The sequence below is a fragment of the Nylanderia fulva genome, unplaced genomic scaffold (assembly GCF_048542155.1).
Source record: "Nylanderia fulva isolate GAGA-0341 unplaced genomic scaffold, ASM4854215v1 Scaffold825, whole genome shotgun sequence".
NCBI lineage: Eukaryota > Metazoa > Arthropoda > Insecta > Hymenoptera > Formicidae > Nylanderia > Nylanderia fulva.
The window spans coordinates 1-16,093 of NW_028190945.1; the positions used below are offsets into that span (position 1 = coordinate 1).

The 16,093-nt window shown below is 42.5% G+C and overlaps 1 pseudogene; it reads right to left on the minus strand.

The window, feature by feature from the left end:
• Window positions 1–2,988: 2,988 nt before the first annotated feature.
• Window positions 2,989–3,736, minus strand: LOC146719885 (uncharacterized; annotated as a pseudogene).
• Between the last annotated feature and the right edge of the window lie 12,357 nt (window positions 3,737–16,093).

Consider the following 16,093-nt stretch of genomic DNA (forward strand, 5'->3'; position numbering starts at 1 on the left):
ATTTTATATTTTTATATTTTATATTTTTTTATATTTTACATATATTATTTTTTATTTTTTATTTATACACACAGTAGAGAGGGTTTGGAGTCGATAAATACTACGGAAGTGACGAACCGTGGGGTCCTTATCTCTACTGTAACACATGTACAAATACACACGAACACACACACACGCACATGCATATGAGGTGTAAATCCGACCGGCAACCTCCACGTGGTACACCTCGGGTAATGCCAATGCCGGCGGTAATGTAATAATTAGGAATAAAATATATATATTATTAATATACAAAAATTTTATTAATTTAAAAATGTTTCCCTCCCTCGATATCCTTATAAAAAATAATAAAAAAAATAATGTACAAAAATAATGTACAAAAAATGTACAAAAAAAATAATGTACAAAAAATAATAAAAAAAATAATGAAAAAAATAATGTACAAAAAATAATGTACAAAAAATAATAAAATAATGTACAAAAATAATTAAAAAAATGTACAAAAAATATGTATAAAAAAATAATGAATTAAAAAATATTGAATAAAAAATATATTTTAGTAAATTTAAAAAAAAATTCAGAAATAAATATTTTTATCGGCTCTCAATATAAATAATATAAGTATGCTGTCTTCTAAGCTGGGCAATAGAGCCAAGGAAACGAAACGAAAAATTAATTAAACGGAACTGTATCTAAATTTGAGATCCCAAAGTTCCACATATAAATTAATTTCGAAACTTACATATGGAGAAATAAGCGAGAAAAATATAGGTCCGAAAAGTCGCTGAAGCGGGAATCGAACCCGCGTCTTTCACTTTCCGGGCGACTGCTCTTACCAACTAAGCTATTCAGACCCTTTCGATCCTATATTTTTCATTTGCCTTTTTAGTAGATGTTAGTAAATACCGCCGTGATTAGCCCAAGGCGTGAATAAACTCAGAAATAAATATTTTTATCGGCTCTCAATATAAATAATATAAGTATGCTGTCTTCTAAGCTGGGCAATAGAGCCAAGGAAACGAAACGAAAAATTAATTAAACGGAACTGTATCTCAATTTGAGATCCCAAAGTTCCACATATAAATTAATTTCGAAACTTACATATGGAGAAATAAGCGAGAAAAATATAGGTCCGAAAAGTCGCTGAAGCGGGAATCGAACCCGCGTCTTTCACTTTCCGGGCGACTGCTCTTACCAACTAAGCTATTCAGACCCTTTCGATCCTATATTTTTCATTTGCCTTTTTAGTAGATGTTAGTAAATACCGCCGTGATTAGCCCAAGGCGTGAATAAAATGGTAAGAGCAGTCGCCCGGAAAGTGAAAGACGCGGGTTCGATTCCCGCTTCAGCGACTTTTCGGACCTATATTTTTCTCGCTTATTTCTCCATATGTAAGTTTCGAAATTAATTTATATGTGGAACTTTGGGATCTCAAATTGAGATACAGTTCCGTTTAATTAATTTTTCGTTTCGTTTCCTTGGCTCTATTGCCCAGCTTAGAAGACAGCATACTTATATTATTTATATTGAGAGCCGATAAAAATATTTATTTCTGAGTTTATTCACGCCTTGGGCTAATCACGGCGGTATTTACTAACATCTACTAAAAAGGCAAATGAAAAATATAGGATCGAAAGGGTCTGAATAGCTTAGTTGGTAAGAGCAGTCGCCCGGAAAGTGAAAGACGCGGGTTCGATTCCCGTTTCAGCGACTTTTCGGACCTATATTTTTCTCGCTCATTTCTCCATATGTAAGTTTCGAAATTAATTTATATGTGGAACTTTGGGATCTCAAATTGAGATACAGTTCCGTTTAATTAATTTTTCGTTTCGTTTCCTTGGCTCTATTGCCCAGCTTAGAAGACAGCATACTTATATTATTAAAAAAAAATGTTTCCCCTCCTCTCCTTCGCATCCCTCTCCCGCCGTACCTCTCTCGCCGTCGACTCTCTCGCCACAGCATCTCTCGCCACAGCATCTCTCGCCGCAGCATCTCTCGCCGCTTAATCCAGGCGTGGATCCCGAGCCGCCACATCCAAGCTTGGATCCCTCTCTCGCTCTGACGGGAGAGCGCGTATACCGCCGCGCGTTGCCTCTTTCTCTTGCTTTGACTGCGCGCTACCTCCTTCTCTCTCGAATGTGTGCATCTCTCTTACTCTCGCGCCGCCGCCGCTGCGGCCCGTCTTCTCTCTCGAATACGTGCGTCTTCTTTCTCGCCTCCAATCTTTTTTTTTATTTGTATTAATTTTATTTTTATTTTAATACATTTTATATAATTTTATGTTATTTTATTTTGTATATTTGTATCTTTTATTATATTTCTATTTTATAAATTAATATCCTCCTTACCTCTTGTTCCCTTTTAAATTATAAGACAATATAAAGAAATCTCTCTCTCTCTCTCTCTCTCTCTCTCGCCTCCAACCTTTTTTTATTTGTATTAATTTTATTTTATACTATTATACTTTTATATATTTTTATTTTAATACATTTTATATAATTTTATTTTTATATTTTTATATTTGTATTTTTTATTAAATTTCTATTTTATAAATTAATATCCTCCTTACCTCTTGTTTCCTTTTAAATTATAAGACAATATAAAGAAATTATTAAAAATTATTTTAGAAACTCTCTTTTCTCCTTCGCGTCTTATTTCGCCGGCTCTCTCGCCGTGCCTCTCTCGTCGACGGCCCGAGCCGCCCACCCGCTCTTGAATGCGTGCGTCTTCTGTCTCTTAATGTCGCGTGCGCCATGTAAGATAAAATTATCGATTCTGCCGCCGCATGAATGCGGCCCGTCTTATCTCGTAAGATAATAATATTGATTTTTTCTCGCTGAAAGCAGGCTTGGATACGACAATGTCCTTGACACGATAATTATCTCTTGCAAAGTATGTAACGGGTGGCGCGAAAATAAAGTACACCATGATATATACATATAAGTATTTATTTGTCTTATATTTACTACATAATTATATAAAGTTTTATTACATATTAAAAACTAAAGCCACCAGCTCGCAATCGACAAGTTGGTGCATGTTGAAGGCGTTGCTAGCGCGTATCGCATTCGGCAATTCTCTCGCATTCGTTACAGTGGATGCAATATTGGAGAATTGCGTATATTTGATATCGACCGTTGCGATGAGCCTCGTCAATCGATCGAACATTATTTCGATGCATGAATCAAGGTCGAACATACGACGTAACGTCGATTCGACCATCATCATGCGCACGTCCGCCGATTCGAGACTTATGAGCTTGGTGTCGTTTATCTTGTGAAAACGTACTGTTAGCGGCCCGACACTTATAAAATTATACACATCGTTGCTGGAAGAGTCATTGTTCAGATAATTGTGAATAGCGTGACGTTGCTCGTAGAGTCCTTTCCACGTTTTGAGAGATAGTATTAGCTGTTTTCCTCGATGATCTCCTATGGCGATCTCCACGTAACTCGGCGGATCCACTCTGATGCCGATTTCGAAGAATTTGAATTACGTGGCCGTCAATGCGTATCGTCTTCCAAGTATACGAACCGCACGAGGCTCCAGCGAAACGCTGTAAAAATTAGATAAAAATTATAACTCGTAAAAAATATAAAAAAGATAAAAGTATATAATACAAAATATAAAATATATAAAATATTATATATAAAATATAAAAAAGTTATACTTACTCGTCGCATTTCTTCTCGCACGTTTCATCATGTCTCGGCATGTAGTAATTCATGCTGCTTCTTTGAACCGAAGGTATTAAAAAAAGTGAACCGTCAGTCAGAACAGTCGACGAGAGACTGATCGTATAAAAAGTACTAATAATCGAGTAACGATCATTTTTAAAATATTAGGCGAAAGGGATTCTTAGAAATATATCTGGAGGAAAAGACAAATATTTAAAAGTAGTGGGGGTAAAAGAAATTCTTAGAAATACGATTGCGTAAAAAATTTTTTAAAATATTAGGAGAAGGGATTTCTTAGAAATATCTAATGAGGGAAATAACAAAGAGAATAGTATGTAAACAATATGTTTATTCAAAAAAACGGATGATCGTCTAATCCAAGCCTGGATTCTGCGGCCGACCAACAATTAAATAATTTAAATACATTTTGTAACGCGCAATTTTTTACATGTTTATTACACCGTAGAGTATATGTGGGATCTAATTAATTTAATGCAGGCATATCTTCATATATGGCATCCAAGGTCTCAATGATGAAACTGCTGCTCGCATCGTCCACTATTTCGGCCAGCCATTCTCGCTTTTCGAGTTCTTTTACATACACGAGAGAGGACTTCTCGTCCTCTTCGTCTTGTTCATTTATGCCAATGATAGCTGCCGTGATCAAGCGCTGAGCCTTGCAGTATGGAACATTTCCATCCTCCCAATGCAAGCTGTGATGATGCTGAATTATCCATGAGACCTGGCGCCTTTCCAACTTTATAAGCACGCTCCATGGCACAGGGCATGCGAAGAAATAGTGCGACAGGGTATATCCTCTTCTCAGGATTGCCGCTTCCTTCACGATAAATCATTTGTTTAGGATAAATCCTTGCAGGTCGACAAACGTTGGTGCGGACATGATCTCTTTGATGTGAGTCAGTCGAGAGGTATTACGATACTCTTCAGACATCTCGCATCATCATGATTATGTATCCTCCTCCCCTCTCTTACACGTGTAGTTGTGTAAACATTTTTAGATGATTTTGCGCACAACATTGGTCAACGGCTTGTACTGGATCACGCGATCGTGCATAATGAGACAATATGCTGTGATATTATTAGGTATATTTTCCTTACACTCAAACTTTAATCTCACATCCACCGTTGCGCTCTTGACCAATTTGTTTTGTCGAGAACAATCGATAATCACAAACGGACCGGAACGTAGAAATAACGAGACGGTGAGGCTCGGCTCGAGATACTCGTATCCGTAATAATTTTTGCAGAAACGCGCATACGTGTCATACAGAATCGACCATCTGTTTCTATCAAAATCCAGATTCATATCGTCGTACAAATAACATTCCGAGTTCAGATAGAGTTTCACGTTGGTTAATTTACAGTTGTCGAATCGACTCTTATCCTCAGACATGACGTTTTTCCGCCCTGTCTGCATGGCAAAAATTACATATAGCGTCTTCTCCAGTTGAGTCGCGGTCTTAATGGCCCACGAATGCTTGGTCGTACGCTGCAATAGCGGAAATTCGTATAGATCCCACGAGCGGAAACCCATGCTGAGGTACCGTCCGCTTTTCAAAGCGCGCAGTATCGACAGCTTCTTAATCTCGCTCAACAATACGTGTGGCATTCGCCATTGTATCTTGAATATGTTGATCGCAAGCTTCAGTGCAGAATCTCCATACAGACAATTATTGTCGTTGCGCGCTCGTATTAGGATCAACTCATGACGCGCATTAATAATCACGCGTTTGTAATCCTCGCAAAATCCCAGCAACATGTGCAGCGGCACACAAAAATTAAAGTATCCATTCACAGTAGTCGGGCTATGCCAGCCTGCATTTCGCATAATCACGCTTCTATCGAATGACATTGTTACATAGTTTTTCAGCAGACTTGTTATTCCCACATTCCTGTTGTGATCAATCTCCACACCATCGAGCTTATAGCGAATTTCGTCAAACATGAATGCGACGCAATTATTTCCCAGCATCACATTGGATCCCTTAACTGGATGAGTTATCCGCAGTTCACCCTCGATGTAGAGAAAAATCTCATACGGCAACGTATATAAATCCTGTTGTTGTATGGGTATTCTTATCTCGTCGCTGTATCCAAATGTTGTGTTGGCAAACGGGTTGTATGTGTGTGTCTCAATCTTGACGATGCGATCGTGAAAGACTGGCTCTTCCTCGATGTTGAGAATCTCAGTCATTGTTCAGATGGCGCGCACCGCAAATCCCAAAGATTGTAAAAACGCAACGTTTGACGAGGTGAGTTTCTTCTTTGCAGTTGATTTGATATTAGTGAATGATGTTGCTGCTGGTCTGATTGTGTTTTTCGTGTCTTTATTTAACACGAGCATCCCGTCGCACGAGGGTGGCCCGCCGTCGTACGTGCAATCTAACTGTTATTTTTTCACCTCGAAAATCGAGCAATCGTCCCTCCTGGTCAGCAACGCGTAACACTAAATCAGTAATGCTTCGTACGAAGACCGGCAGGTAAATGATCTGCGCCGGCGTTTCTGATACCTTATATCCTGGTGGTACCCTCGGTGAAAATTCGTGTATCGTGTGAACGAGTTTATCGTTGCTGTATGCACCCGCGGTCACGTTACACTTTATGCGGATAATGTTCACGTTGATAATATTAATCACCATGTTCGATTTGTGCCATTTTCGCGGTTGCAGTATACGATTCGAGAATCCCAGCAGCAATCCAATGTTGTTGGGCATGCTAAAGTTTACTCTGTAGGCATACTTGATCTTGCTTCTCATCGTATTGTAATTAGCGCGGAGCACGATTGGGTAATCTTCATCGTCGACACCTTTATCGCTAACAGCATTATGTTTTCGGGAAAGTTCACGTTTCAGAAATTCATGTATCGCTTGCAGCTCGTACGATCCCTCGGAAATTGTAATTTCCACGTCGTCTGTGCCGTAGTAAAATTTAATATTCGAGGAATTCACATTCGATATAGTGTGATAAGTTTCAAAATCCGTCAGACCGAGCTCGTAGTCCGCGTCGCTCAAATCTATGGGCGGAAAGTAGGTCGCCGCGAGGACGCTACTCTTCCCAGTCAATGTTAATGTTAGCGACATGTTGACAAAACTGAGTTAAATAATGCAATGTCAGTCTTTAAATTCGCGGCGAGAAATCTCGGAGAAATTGCAAGCACAATTGTCCACAGATACTCTGATCATACGTTTGATAAGAAGTGTAATTGTATTCCAATTTCGGCACATTTAAATATCGTACCAATTCCTCAGGTGGCCGAAGATTGCCAAAACTGTCGAAATAGATTGCGCGATTTCTCCTTTTTGCATATGCCACCCAATGAGTGCCAGGACCGTCTGTGCTGTCCAGATTGACGATACCGCTCTCATTTTCTCGCGCGCCATTTATCGGTAAATTATTGCGCATAAATACACCTTTAAAATATGGAATGTGCATACGTTTTGCAAGTTGTAGCAATTGCACATTTGTAGTTACACCTTGCGGCATTTTTAACGTTTTTTTGACGTTTTTTTTTTCGCTCCTCGTCTATATTTGTAAAGGGCAAGATACAGTCCGCGGCCTTCCATGGCGCGATTGTGGCGTAGTATCTCTTGCAACTGACGTTGCGCGGCTTTATTGTCGTTCACCGCTTTTGCTACGCCAGCCGCTCCGCCGACCAGGGATCCGAGCACGCCCAGCATTGGTAAAATTGATAAAAATTTACTTCGTTTCGCTGCCGAAAGTATCCTCCTCTTTTTCGTCTTCTTTTTTGTCCTCTTCTTCAAGCCCATGCCGAGCTTCGTCTTGTCTTTCATTGCTGCCCAGACAACTGCGGCCGCGGCTCTCTCACCGAGACTCGAGTCTTTCGCGACGATACGAGTTTTCGCTTTCTCGATGAGTACCTTATCCGCCGCGTGTCTCTCGGTGAGTTCGCTGCTCTGAGAGTACGCTATATCGTGTTTACGACACGCCGCGTCCAATGGGTTGACGCCTTGATCACCTCTAGCCAAACGCTTTTTCAAACGAATTCCCGGGCCGCAAAATTGATATCCGGAAATATGAAGCTCGACCGAAAGTGCGTTTATCGCACGATTTAATACACCTGAGCCTATTTTCGTTGACATTCGCCGCAATCTCTAGACAATACTGAGCAAAGCGCGAGTCCGCGCAGCTATAAATAGGCGGACGTTGGACATCAAATCGGGAGTGAGAAAAATTAAATTCGTGCGACAACCTCTGACGATACGAGTGATGAATTACGACGACAGAATACGCTGCAGCGTGAACGAAGGTGTGCGCAAACACGGTACGATGTTACCGACAACTATACGCGCGATCGTTTGCGGCCCCTCAAACTGCGGTAAAACCAACGTGTTGATAAGCCTGCTGGAAAATCCGCACGGCGTACGTATCGAGAACGTGTACGTGTACTCTAAATCGCTGCAACAGCCGAAATATCGCTATTTGGAAAATTTATTGACACCGATTGACGAAATCGGCTACTTTACATTCTCCAATAACAGTGACGTCATTCCACCAAGCGAGGCATGTCCAAATTCAATTTTTGTCTTTAATGATGTGGCATGCGACAAGCAAAATACGATAAGAGAGTACTTCACAATGGGGCGCCACTCGAACATTGACTGCTTCTATCTCTGTCAGACATATGCGAGAATACCGAAACATCTTATACGCGACAACGCGAACCTGGTAATTCTGTTTAAACAGGACGCCACCAATTTGAAGCATGTGTACAACGATCACGTGAATACCGACATGTCGTATAAGGATTTCAGTAATTTATGTCGTACATGTTGGCAGCAAAAGTATGGATTTCTAGTGATAGACAAGGACAGCTCGTTTACGAACGGGCGATACAGAAAAGGATGTAACGAGTTCGCGATACCGCAGAGCCATTAGTCGTCGGCAGCACTCTCTGGAGTTTCTCACGACCGGAAGGATTGTTGGTGACATGGCTGATAATATTTGCGAGCGTGAAAAGGTTGCCAAAGAGATTGCGAAGACGGCCGAATCAATTCGCAAGAAACATCGCGCTCTGAAGACCGGAGAGATCGATGATGATATCGCCGTCAAGACTCACTTTAAACCTATTATCGAGCCGCTACAAAAAATTGTCGACAACGCGACGATTTCGGTGAAAAACGAGCCTAACACCGACGACGACGACGATGACGGTGTGAAGATTGAGACACAGTATAAGGGGGAGACACCGAAAAAAAGAAAACATAAAGCTATCAAGCGATATAAAAAAGAGGAGGAAGAATTGAAAAAGAGAAAATATGATATTTCGAAACCATTGGATGCTTCACTGCCGACAACATCTACACCGATAAGCGTACTACCTGTGATACCCAAAGCACTCGTAGACGAAAATGTTTTCGAAACCACGCGTAACCCGCCCGAAATATCCCTTCGACACTGGTTAAGATCGCCGGAAGGTCGACAAATGATGCGAAAGGATTGGGGGCCATTAGGACAAAAGTACATGGACGCTCTCCTCGGTGCTGATGAGAAGAAAAAAATTGATAATGTATACGGAGTCTACTTCGGCGAGAATGAAATGCGGCTCGGCAGCAAACGATTTGCGATTGACAAAGATGACAATATAATCATAGGCGACACGCGGTACATTGGAACGCCCGGATTGTACGAGTTGATTTTCAAGAAAAAACCTGATTACCAGGAGGACGATTTGCAAAAATACAAGCACATATTATTGACGACAAACGTGCATAAACGCAATTTTGATGCGCAAGGTCGTGTGAAAGGTAGCAAAAGGGATAAGTACAAATATATAATTGCACCGTTGACGCGGATGGAGAGCCCAAAATCTGGCATGGGAATGCCTCGCGCTATGACGCTAACCGGCAATAAGATTGATTACGTGCACTGGGATGACCCCAACGAGCTAGTGGATCGCCTACGATTGCTCGACGTTTCGCGCCAAGCTGGCAACAACGCGCATGACAACGAGATCCTGTCGATCATCGAGGAACTGAGAGAAGCGGGCATTATTAAAAATTAAACAAAGGTCCCGACAATCTATTCAGTTCATCGCGTGACACTTTACAAAGCATTGCAAAAAATGTCTATCAATAAATTTGGATTATTCGAGAGGAGAATTGATACAACCGGCAATCATTGGTACACATTGATGAGAAGATGTGTGCGTAAAAACGCTCTATGTCGCGTCGCTACAGATTATGACGCGAGATTGCGCAAGATTCGCCGTGTAGCGCAACCTGAGGCGGATACTGATGCTGTCAACAAATTGTACCTGGAAGAGTGCTTTAAAACATTGATGGTCCAACAGAAAGAGTTAGATGAGAAGCTGACTGCGTTAGAGAAGAATGTACGAGCGTTGGAGACTGCGATAAAAGAACTTCATCGCGCGGCTAATTCAGAAACGACTATTAACCTAAATGAGCGGCTGGCTCAGAATCATTTATAAAATAGTTGTGATACGGCTAGAAGAAGTGGTTGCAAACAACAATGAGTGGCATTAGTGACCGACCCGGAAACAGCAGTGAACGATCTGGAAACGGTGGCGAACGCAACCGCTACAATCGAGGTTACGAACATGTCAAGCAGGGCTGCGAATGAGGCTACGAACAAGTCCTTAAAGGTTATCAACAACCCAGTAAGGGTTGCGAACAAGTCAGAGACGGTTACGATCGAGTCAGAAGCGGCTACGAACGGGTCAGAAGCTACTGTGAAAAAGGCTGCAAACGAGTCAAAGACGATTTTCGAATGGGTCAAAGACGGGAGTGAACAACGCTATAACGTGGCACGAACGTGAACGAACGTGAACGAACCCCGAAACAACGTGGCACGAACGTGAACGAACCCCAAAAGAACCCCGAAACAACGTGGCACGAACGTGAATGAATCCCGAAACAACGTGGCACGAACGTGAAAGAACCTCGAAACAACGTGGCACCAACGAGAACGAACCCCGAAATAACGTGGCACGAACGTGAAAGAACCCGAAATAACGTGGCACGAACGTGAAAGAACCTCGAAACAACGTGGCACAAACGTGAACGAACCCCGAAATACGTGGCACGAACGTGAAAAAACCCGAAATAACGTGGCACAAACGTGAACAAACGAGAATAAATAGTGAAAATAACAACGAGCAACATAGTTTGGAGAGACGGCAGTTGGTAAACGAGTTGCACGCGTCAGCGAGAAAAAATTTCCCTCGAAGACATGTCATAGTGCGAGGATACGATGATCTGTGGCAAACCGACATTGTCGAGATGCGTCCGTACTCCCATTTCAACAGAGGTTACTACTACATACTCACCGTCATCGATGTGTTGAGCAAGTATGCGTGGGCTGTACCACTCAAGAGTAAAGGAGGAAGCGAGACAGCTGACGCAATCGCTGAGATAATTCAAAACAGCAAGAGATGTCCGAAAAACATGCAAACCGATAACAAGAAGGAATTTTACAACGCCGATGTGCAACGACTTATGTGAAAACATGACATTAATCACTATTCGACATATTCGATATTGAAGGTGTCGGTCGTCGAGCGAATCAATCGCACGCTAAAGAACGACATGTGGAAGATGTTTACGCTGAATGGCACTTACAAGTGGTTTGACATACTGCCACGCCTCGTATCAGATTACAACGGACGCAAGCATCGAACGATTGGTATGCGACCCGCCGACGTTACCCCCGCGATCGCCGAAAGACTCTTGGCTACCGTGTACAATCGTGTAGAAATCACGGGCCCGGCAAAGTTCAAAGTAGGTGATCAGGTACGCGTCAACAAGTACAAACAACTTTTCGAGAAGGGATACACGCCAAATTGGACAACCGAGGTGTTTAAATATAAAAACAGTTAATCTCGGCTCGAATTATTGTGTTACAATAAAAATAAAATCTCAACGGCAATCGGAGCCTGTGCGGACGACATGCACAAAATTAATAAATTAAAATGAGATCTCAAATCAAACTCATTTATTAAATTCTAAACGTTTCGACCCACTTCGGGTTTTCTTCAGTAGCTGCAAAATACAAAGAAACAAAAATAAAAGATAATCGGTACAAACAGAAAATTATAAAACTCATATACATACAATCCGCAAATAAATTAAATATCATTCTCCTCCCTATTCAAACCGTCCGGCCGTCGGAGCGTCTCCCTAACGGTGACCATCGTCAGGAAGGAAGCAGAGCAGTGACTCCCTTACCAAAACTAATCAACATAGTATAGATTAAACGTAGAAAAATCCACAAAAATTAAAAATTAAAAACCGGGAAGTACACTCACCCCGACAGTAAAAACAGAGAGAAGACGATGCTACACGTGACACATCACTCTAACGACTGTGCGGTATTCTACCTCGACCCAGTTGATACATATATACGCAAAAAACAAATATAAAAAAATAAAAATAAAATATGAAAATAAAAATAAAATATGAAAATAAAAATAAAAACAACTAAAACTTATCGGCACTCATGTCAAAGGTCTAATAAAAAAACCGGCTATGTATAATCACAAAGCTAGATTTTGGTAAATTTTTCTATTAACAGATCAAAATTCTCGTTTAATTTATCAGTGTCGCTATGTAAATTTAAATTATTCCTCTGCCGTTTTATGTGGATCATTTCGGATATCAAACGTTTACCTAAAAAAGGCTCCTCGTCTAAAACTTTTACATCCTCCCAATTAAATTCATGGTTCAATAATCTATGTTCCGATATGACTGATAATTGTGACGCGTTTCTTTTTATGTTGTTGCAATGTTCTTTCATCCTAGTTTTCAACAATCTACCCGTCTGCCCTACGTACGACGCATCACAATCCATACAATCAATTTTATAAACTACATTGTTATGGAGTTCCCTTGGTAACTTATCCTTGTGTACTTTAATGAATTTACGGAGACTGTTAATTGCTGTATAGGATGGAATGACATCCAAATCACGTGTAATGTCCTCAATTCTCTTCGATACATTATTAATATACGGAATATTAAAGTACGAAACTTTTTTCTGCGTAAGGATCTTGTCATTGCATATATTTGCTCTATTGTTATGCAACTTATTATTGTAGCGGAAGAACAACTTTTTTAACCGCGCTTGTAATGTTTGAAATATCAAATTGAGAGGATAATTATTAGACAAAAGAACTCCAATCATAGACTCAAAGTTACCTTTATGGAATTTCGGATGAGATAGCCAAAAAACTCTATCAATGAGGTAGATAATGGTGCCTTTTTTATGACAGAGAGGATGCTGCGATTCAAAATTTAAATATCTGCCTGAATACGTCGGCTTATGAAACAAATCAAACTCAATGCTCCCATTATTTATAATAATGGTGACGTCTAAAAAATTCAATCGGTTGTCAACCCCCTCCTCCATGGTGAACTGCAATCTAGGATGGAAAGAATTGAAAGTGTTTAAAACAATTTTAAGCATGGAGGGTGGGGCCGCCAACGCGATATCGTCAACATATCTAAAATAAAATGGAAATGACATTGGAATCGCAGCAATAGCTCTACTCTCCAAATCTTGCAACGTGATATCCGCAATGATCGGTGAGAGGGGGGAACCCATAGGCGTGCCAAAAGTCTGTTGATAACATACATTATTAAACATAAAATAAGTCGAATTCATAATAAAACGAATTGCCAATAAAAATTCATCTCGTGGAATAATACACTCTTTTTCAATATACCCCCATCTGTTAATTAAACTATCAATAGCCATATCCAATGGTACATTGGTGAACAATGATGCAACATCTAGTGAAACTAGCTTCACATCACTATCCACACATAAACCATTTAATTTGTTCACTAATTGGAAACTATCAGAAATAGCCGAATCAGGTTTCGGAATTGCCTTATATATTATCTTATGTAAAAATTTTGCCAAGTAATAAAGAGGTGTATTCCTAGATGACACGATGACACGTAAAGGGCAATTCGGTTTATGCACCTTCGGCAGACCATACGCTCTCGGTAGAACCCCGTCCGTGCAGTTCAGGGATTTATATGTTGTTGAAGAAATGTAATTCTTCATTTTCCATCTCATTAAAATTCCGTGTAATTGATTAATTAGGTTCCTAGTCGGATCTTTTTAACAACAGTATAAGTATCCCGGTCAGCCAGCAAATCACACATTTTGTCCATGTACATATCTCTGTTCATCGCAACCGTGATGTTACCTTTATCCGCCTTCATAAATAAAATATCGGGAGGTGTTTAAAATTGTTAGAGTGCAGCATATTAATCCCGTAACATATCTACTCGAGGATTATCGCAAGACATCTATCGCTGGAGCATTTTACGAGCATGAGCTGCATCGCACAAATTGTCCGGATGTGTACCTCGTGGAGAAAATACTGCGCAGGAGGGGTGACGAGCTTTACGTGAAATGACTGGGATTTGACAGTTCGCAAAACTCTTGGATACATAAAAACAATGTTATTTAATGTATTTTATTCAATCATTTATATAACATACTATATATTGTATAACATATATGAAATACAATATATAACAAATATATAACAAAAAATATGTATACTTCTCATTAATACATCCTCACAATATAATGTATATAATAAATATAATAAATATAATAAATATAATAAATATAATATGTAACGGGGCTCCTTTCCCGACGCCACGGATCGGCTCGTCGGTGCCAGGATTCGGGAAGAGGGGGGAGACTCAGGTTCGCAATAACCACGCCAATCGTTCTGGTAAAAACAGAGTTTATTGAAGCCGCCCTGCAAGAGTTGGCTTATTATCTAGTCTACGCGTACAGAGGAGAATCGCAGGAAGTGCGGACCGCGACCAACTTATACGGACGCGGACACGATTTATAACTAAGGAATACAAGGTATGCAACGGACAAAGCGTGACCAAGTCATACGGACATGGACACGCCTTAGAACTAAGGTTTACAAATGATAACGCGACGGACGAAACGCGACCAAATCATACGGACGCGGACACGACTTATAACTAAGGTTTACAAATGATAACGCGACGGACGAAACGCGACCAAATCATACGGACGCGGGCACGACTTATAACTAAAGGTTTACAAATAATAACGCGACGGACGAAACGCGACCAAATCATACGGACGCGGACACGACTTATAACTAAGATAGTAGCGTGGCGGACGAAATTTACCCAACGCGGCGTGGATACGAGCGCCCTAAAAAGGGCGAGCTCCGTAAACCGCCTTGGATTCGGGCGCCCTGAGAAGGGCGAGCTCCGCAAGATGTCGGTGGCTCTCGGAGGATCCGGTGACCGAGGAAACTCGGCCTTCCCGACGAGAACGCTCGTCGGCCGGGGTGATGTTCGGAGAGGATCCGGTGCCCGAGGACGCTCGGCCTGCCCGACGAGAACGCTCGTCGACCGGGGTGATGTTCGGAGAGGATCCGGAGACCGAGAATGCTCGGCCTGCCCGACGAGAACGCTCGTCGACCGGGGTGCTGTTCGGAGAGGATCCGGTGACCGAGGACGCTCGGCCCACCCGACGAGAACGCTCGTCGACCGGGGTGGTGTTCGGAGAGGATCCGGAGACCGAGAATGCTCGGCCTGCCCGACGAGAACGCTCGTCGACCGGGGTGCTGTTCGGAGAGGATCCGGTGACCGAGGACGCTCGGCCTGCCCGACGAGAACGCTCGTCGACCGGGGTGCTGTTCGGAGAGGATCCGGTGACCGAGGACGCTCGGCCTGCCCGACGAGAACGCTCGTCGGCCGGGGTGATGTTTGGAGAGGATCCGGTGACCGAGGACGCTCGGCCTGCCCGACGAGAACGCTCGTCGGCCGGGGTGATGTTTGGAGAGGATCCGGTGCCCGAGAACGCTCGGCTTACGCGACGAGAACGCTCGTCGCCCGGGATGGTTAGGAGGTGAGGAGTGGTCCTTGAGTACGCTCAAGAGACCAGGACGGGACTGGTCTCGAAGTCTCGGCTGCGCCACTTTATATACCCGTCGGTCAGCCCCCTCCAACTAGCTTGGAGTGGGGCGGTCCGGTCGGGTGGGGCGAAAAGGCAAATTCCCACGTGTTCGATGTGTGGTGGCCCCGACAGGGGCCGTTTATATGAGCGCGGGCGGACGGTCGGCCTCGTGCTTGCGCGGCTTCTAGTGACGACAAAACGGGTCGTCACATCACCCTCCCTTTTTACGGAGGGTGGGGTAGTCGGCGGATCATCCGTGGCTGACCACGCCGATTGAATCGGATGATCCAGCGGCCGTCCGGGGTGCGCACTTTATATCGCCGCGAGATGGTGGCGGCGTAAAACGGAACGTCGACCGTTCGTCCGTTCCCCAGGGTAACCTGCACGGGGTGCGGTTGGCCCACCGCTGTAGGGGGCGCCGGTCGTTGCGCGATGGTCGGCGGCACGGC